At 40.5% G+C, this 7,129-nt stretch overlaps 1 long non-coding RNA gene across 1 annotated transcript; it reads left to right on the top strand.

The window, feature by feature from the left end:
• The first annotated feature begins 1,536 nt into the window (after positions 1 to 1,536).
• Positions 1,537 to 2,400, top strand: LOC136357137 (uncharacterized). Its single transcript, XR_010742236.1, has 2 exons — positions 1,537 to 1,755; positions 1,842 to 2,400. It is a non-coding gene; the product is annotated as an uncharacterized lncRNA (long non-coding RNA).
• Positions 2,401 to 7,129: the final 4,729 nt, after the last annotated feature.

The raw sequence follows: 7,129 nt of genomic DNA, 5'->3' as shown, positions 1-7,129 counted from the left end.
CTGGTAAATTAGAAACATTAACTCTCCTTATCTATATTTCTATCTTGCATTCACCACGCCCTTCACCCCAGCTAACCTAGGCAAATTAAAACATATTAACTCTCTTTGTGTAAACTTTTGGGCTATTAATTTTGTAATATCTATTGGTACAAGCATTTATTCATGCATATACATGATTTTGCAGAGGAATCGGAGGTACTTGACTTCTGCAAGCTGGGATGTGCTTCGTCTGTGTGCAGCACCATGAGCACTCGTAAGCAAGAAAAAACATCATATTAAATTACCATTGATTTTCAACCAAAAAAATAAAGATTCTTTGTTGTATATAGCTAATGTATAGATTGAATCATTTGTTTTCCTTTTCAGTTTCTAGCAATGAAGAAGCGAATTATGCCGTCGATCGTTGCAACGATGCATGCCACCGCTTCTGTACCAAGGAAGCTGAGACTGTCACCGTTGTTTCCTAAGCAAGTGCAACATGCAAGCATAAGGGCTTCACACATCGAAGCCCATGGAAGGCTATGCCACTCTGGAGTACTCATTAATAAAACGGATATCATGATATCCAAGCCAGTGTGCCATCGATCGATCTATCTTGATTTCTGTCACTCTTTATTTTCAATAAGCTATGATAATCACGATCTACCATCATATATTATCTTTTCTTGAGGATGGGAGCATACGTAGAGTGATGATATCATTGCCTAATAAATAAATCTTTATCCCTTTTGTTAAAATTTTATAATGCATGCTACATATATCGGAACTGAGGTGGCAATGAATATACATGATCAATTGAGCTGGATAGTCCATTACAGGTTTTATACACATATACATGGTGAAGAAAATAAATTATTTTCCTTCCTTAATTAAAAGGATACTTGACCAAAACACAATGAATGATTAATTATTATAAATTGACCTCATGAACAGATGGTTAAACACACAGTTAATAACGCATAATGACTTACTTCTCATCTCTTCTATATGCTTGAGGACCATCCAAAATATTCAAATGTTTTCTTGGCGACAACACAATGAGCTCAACAATTACCAGGTAACCATATTTATATTCGCCATCAGAACTTACAGATTCAACCTGGCAACCTCTTGTTTATTATATGCCTAAGGCCTCCTTGGGCATTATAAAACTATTACACCTACAAACCTGCAATGAACTTACACCTGTATTTAGATATACACCTAATGTTGCTCAGTACAAGCCAAGTTGATGGAAGTACTGATGCTTATTACCTTGAAGAACAATATATACAGTCATTGTTTAATTGTTTTTTGTACTGCTTGTTTGGGTAAGCGCTTATCAATCGTGGTGGGCAGCTGGTAGGTATTTTGCTATAACCTCAAAATTAGGAATTAGGGATGGGGTCGATGTATATTCAGCCTGACTGACTTCGTCCCGACTCCGAGCAACACTATAACAAGATGATGGCAGGGATGTGACTGCCATTCGAGCTACACGAAAGATGAGCAGAAACTACTATGAGAGATGTTGGGGTGGGGGGCTTTGCAGAAAAAAAAAAGAAACAGGCCGGAACTTCATGCGAACAAAGATGAAGAATTTTAAAATCCTCATTAAAAGACTATTGAAGCTAAAAATTGAGCAAATTGTCAAACCAAATATCGTTGGTCTTGCTTTTGGGCTGTTAACAAATATGCAAAAGAGGTTTGTTATTCCTATTATATGTTTTGATGAAGAGCTAGCTGCAAGTAATTGCTAACTCCCTGCCTTGTGAGGTGAAGGACTTCCCTTGATCTTATTTGGTTCTCCCTTTGACAGTAAAGAAGCCTTCTAAAGCGGACTTTCTATCCCTTACTGACAGAGTTGCTGATGAACTCCCTTTGTGGAAGGCCTCACTCATAAACAGTGCCAGTCGCTTAGTTACGGTGAAAGCAGTGCTCTCAACTATACAAGAGGTAACCAAACCTATAGACAAGAGAAGGAGCTTCTTATGCTCAGAGCAAGAGAAGGCCAATGGTGGCAATTGTTTGGTCGATTGGAATAGAGTGTGCCGACTGTTTACACCCAAATTTGACACCTATGGACAAAATAGAGGAAAATTGCCAATGTTTGGAAAGTGCTGGGTTTCCTTTACAGGGCCGGTCAGACCATGGGTATATGGGCTGTCTGACCGACTAGTAGGGCCGGTCTGACCGCAGGTATGTGTGCAGTCAAACCGTCATGGTCCAAGTCTGAGTCTGTTTTCGTTGGGCCTCGGGTTTCCTTGCTCGGGAAGACTATGTTTCGTGTTTCCTTTGGTCACTATCCCGAGTTGAACGTGGAGAAGGGCCTGTACAGGGCAAGACCAACTCCTATTTAAGGGACAAGGCCGGTTCATTGTAAACCCCCGAATACAATATATTTGAATTTTTCTTTTACCATGTTTTCTATTTTAACCTAGGTTTAGTCCATCTTTGTCGATTTGCGTCGTAAATCATCCGCCACCGCTGCGACAGTGCGACACCTCTATGTAGGTTTGTCCTGAAAACCTTCCGTTTTGCCCACGAGATGGGCAGTTATCCCCATATCGATCTAAATCGGCCTAGAGGCTGATTTTGATCTCTAAATCGACCCCGCTAGTCGGTTTAGCTGTTTTTCGACAAAACCCATCTTGATTTGGCTGTTTGACTAGATCGAGGTGGTTGACGACTCCATATCACCAGGCGTTTAGGTGTTGCAATCGTGCTTGTCGACTTATCACAAAAAGTTGCCAACGCGATTTTTGGTGACTCCATTGGAGAACGATCTAATCGGCCATATCACGGTCGAATTTCGTTTAATCTAGTAATTTCTGTTTCGTCAAATCGAGAGTTTCGGCTAAACAGCCGAAATCAATCTATCTATCTACTGCCACTGTACATATCTATTGATCATTGTGTTGATTGATTCAGATCGGTGACATTGTTCTTGTACTACCGATCTGGCCGCTTATTTTGCCGGTCTAACCGACATATTTAGTCCGGTCAGACCGGAGAAGTGGAGCAGTAGCATGGCCGGCAGCTTCTCAGCTGTACACGGCCAAGAGATCAGAAACTTAATCCAATTCGGTTTGTACGTGTTAAAAAAAATCAGGCTATACAAAGTCGATTTAATCAATAGGCAAAACTGAATTGGTTTCTGTTAGTACATACATTAGCACATCTACCGAGGAAAATTACAAAAAATCAAAGCCGATTCATATTCGGCTGTTCTGTCAAAAATTCCAAATATTTGCTAGGCCTACACGGTTGATTACCAAATAGATCAAATATTTTTGATAAGTACAGTACCATATCAAGAAAAATCACGATCGTATATTAATTTATTCGGTCAAATATTTCGGTTATGAGCTATGTGGCCCAAATTAATCAAGGAATTTCTTCATCAACCATGGCGAGCGGGAACGAGATCGACATGGTCACATTGGACGATCTTGATGAGGGAGCACGCAAGGCCATATAGGAACATCTCAAGGCGTATAGCCAGGAGATATTGATGAAGACGTGCACTAGGACCCGTCAAGGTGTGGTTCTCAAGCCTGGTTCTCTTTACAAACCCGTATTTGACGATAAGGTAACCTCCAATTCGCCTGATCCATGTCTTGCCATTCTAAAACATATTGATCATTGTATAGATGCATCTTTTAGTGCTTATTTTGATAAAAATATGGTAGAAGATGCTTGTAAAACTTATTCTAGTAAGAAAATTGGCTCTAAAATAGCCAGTTGTCAACAATATCATGCTACTTCTACTTTTGCGTCTACACAACATATTCATAATACTATGGATGGATCAGCGGGTGTTCACACAGCCGATTCCACAGGAATCGGTTATACGAAAAGCTTAGCCAACAGTTAGACCGCGCATCACGCTGGTCAGATAGCAATCTTTGCCGGTCAGACCGCGCCAACCATAGCTGGTCAAACCGTACCTTATCTTGGCCAGATCGTGCCTCCTGTGGCCGGTCTGACCGCATCATTGACCACCGGTCAGACTGGGCCATTGGCCGGTCAGACCGGGTTATCCATAGCCGGTCAGACCGGCACCCTGGGACCTCTTCCAGAGTTTTGTCCTATGACTAAAAGCACTGATTTAAATTGTTATTTGCCTCATGTTAGTACTATTAGTCATGCTATTCTACATACACATGCTATTTGCACTGATAATATAGCATGTATAGCCGAACCAAGCAATGATTTGGATTGTGTTAATAATTTGTGCAATGATGCCGTAACGAGTATAGCCGAACTAAGTGTTGGTTTGGATTGTGTTACTAGTTTAGACAATGATGGAATAGCCGAACCAAGTGATGGTTCGAATTGTGTTGCTAGTTTAGACAATGACACCATTGAGAGTATAACCGAACTAAATGACGGTTTGGATTGTATTACAAGCAAAAGTGAAATAGCATTGTCACCTAAGACCGAATCACAAATTGGTCATGTGGATATTGGAAAAGATGAGGACAATGTCTTGCGGGATAGTAGTGAAATAGAATCCAAAGAAGCTATGCATACATATTAAAAGCCGTATCCTGAACATGTAGATTCGGTCCTATACCCGCAAGGATTTGAGGTGCCCAACTTCACGAAATTGACAGGTGAGGATGCTAGAACAATAATGGAGCATATCGGCCAATTTATTGAACAATATGGTAAGCCCGGTACTGACGATTTGCTTAAGTTAAAATTGTTTCCTCTTACTTTGTCAAACTTTGCATCTACATGGTATAGTTTACTTGCTCCTAATTCAATTTCTACATGATCACAAATGGACCATGAGTTTCATGATTATTTCAAAGATGCAAGCTTGATGGAACAAAGACCGATTGATACTTCATCGGTCACTTGTGAAACTATTAGTTGTACTGATTTAGACAACGAAAAAGTAGTGATTCGGCCTAGTCAAGCCGAATCCACAAAAGGGAAAAGTGTTATTATTGGGGATCCTCGGCTCGACACAATTAGGATCAATAATGCAAAGGCCGAAGATCGTAAGGTTACAAAGGATGAATTATCTAGTTCCATAAAGACCAAAAAGCCGAAGCTCACTTTTGAGATGCCTATGGCTAAGTATAAGAAAGGATTAGCCAGTCAACGATTTCATAATCAAACTAATGATTCAAAAAGACCAAGATCATCTTGTAGGAAGAGATTTGGTCAAACACCAAACCAATCGGAGCCATCAACTATACCAACTCCATACAAACCTCCGGTTGCGATGCCATGGTATCCATATCCAATGTCACCGTTTGGTTATCCTTTTATGTATTACATGCCATGGATGCCTCAATTCTCTACGCCATTTCATCAAGGATGGAAGGAATCAACTAGGTCAGTACCAAATCATTCATCTAATTCAAGACAACACTGTTTCCTACTAAAGAATCGGTCCGGTGGATCAAAGGTGAAAAAGGTGAAGAAGGTGTGGGTGAGGAAAGAAGCCAAAGCACCAGAGGTCGTTGCTATCAAGGAGGACTCTCAAGATGTTCATGTACCTATCATGCAAGCAAAGGAGATCGAAGCCGACACCGTAATTGTCAAAAGCGGAGGTCTGACCGAGGCATTCGGCAGGTCTGACTGCCAACCTGTGGCCGGTCTAACCGATCCTCCTGGGCGGTCTGACCGACGGCTTGCGGCTGGTCTGACCGGGGGGCATTGGAGAAGAGTGAGAAAATTGAGAGCAACACAGGAGCTTCCACCTCGACCAAAAATATCAAGAATCATTTCTTAGCTCCTGGAAAACAACCACAGCCGAAGTGGATACCTTCTAGCTTATCTCACTCTCAAAAGTGGAAGCTACAGCATCTTCGAGCCATAGGTCAAAAAGAAAAAGAAGCCGAAGATGTAGGGAACAAAACATGTAATAATTTAAAGCCTCGAACGACACCTAAGCGAGTGTGGAGACCTAAAGAAGTAAAAGTTAAGAGTTCGGTGATTTCTTGGAGTAGTGATGGATTCAATTTGATGAGAGAAGAATCATCGGTCATTAGAGATAAGTCTCCTCCACATGATTCTATGGAAGTTAGTACGGTATTCATCTTGCCTTCGAAATTGTGCAATCAAGAAAGCCGATTCTGCTCGGGGGACAAGACATTAATATGCTCATGAAGAGATCAAGAGTGATGAACGGTGATGGATAGAATATCACATCTTTGAGCCGCCATTTGTTGGATGCTAAGGCACGGTATGGGTTTATTGTGTTTACCATTATATTATATGCCTATGCCATGTTAGAACATTGCTTGCTATCTAGCACATGTGTGTTCTTGCTTATCAAATTGATATTATTCATACATGTTGCAAATGCCAGTTCTAAGTAGTGGAATTGGTAAATTGGCATATAATTTGTTTAAAGTATGATTTGGCTCATGAGTCTTTGATATTTATTGAAAGCCAAATCATATGTGTTTTTATGGATCACCATATAATTTGTAGATTTCATATTTATTGCACCATGAAAGTTTTGCTTATTAGTAATTCGGCTAACGTCAATGGTCAATGTGATGATTTGTTCTAGATTTGTTTTCTTTAGGAACATTGGCATTGTTAATATTTTGCATACATGCTCAAGCCGATTACTTACATTTGTAGATTATTGGAATCTATGCATGTGACACATATGACTTTGGTGATTCATTATTAATCATACTTCAATTGGCTAAGTGTTTTGATGCTATGATGATTATTGTTTCAAAAGCCACTTGAATTAGTATTCATCTAGACATATTAGTTGAATATTATAATTTTTCATATATCTAGAGAGAAGGAATTTTGGACCAACAATTTGATACACCAAGCATCTGGCTATTATGTGAAGAAAATTTATATAGTAAAAGCTGATGCTTGATTTCCAAAGTTTGGATGAAATTGGCAGAATAACAGACCAGGGGTGGTCTGACCGGCATTGCATGGCCGGTATAACCGGTGGCGACCGGTGGTCTGACCGGCTCTACATGGCCGTCTGACCGAGCAGACGGGGCGGTCTAACCGGCATTACGTGGCCGGTCTGACCGATCCCAGGCAGAGAGCTGGGGGCCACATTATAATTGATTCAAAGGCCGAATTATTTGTGAATTCGGGCATTTGTGCCCAGGAGTTAGAAGAAAATTGGAGAATCCCTTTGATAGAA

The sequence above is a fragment of the Oryza sativa genome, chromosome 6, assembly GCF_034140825.1.
Source record: "Oryza sativa Japonica Group chromosome 6, ASM3414082v1".
NCBI classification, from domain to species: Eukaryota; Viridiplantae; Streptophyta; class Magnoliopsida; order Poales; family Poaceae; genus Oryza; species Oryza sativa.
Note: the sequence above shows the minus strand (reverse complement) of the source record. Positions and strands in the feature narration are given on the sequence as shown.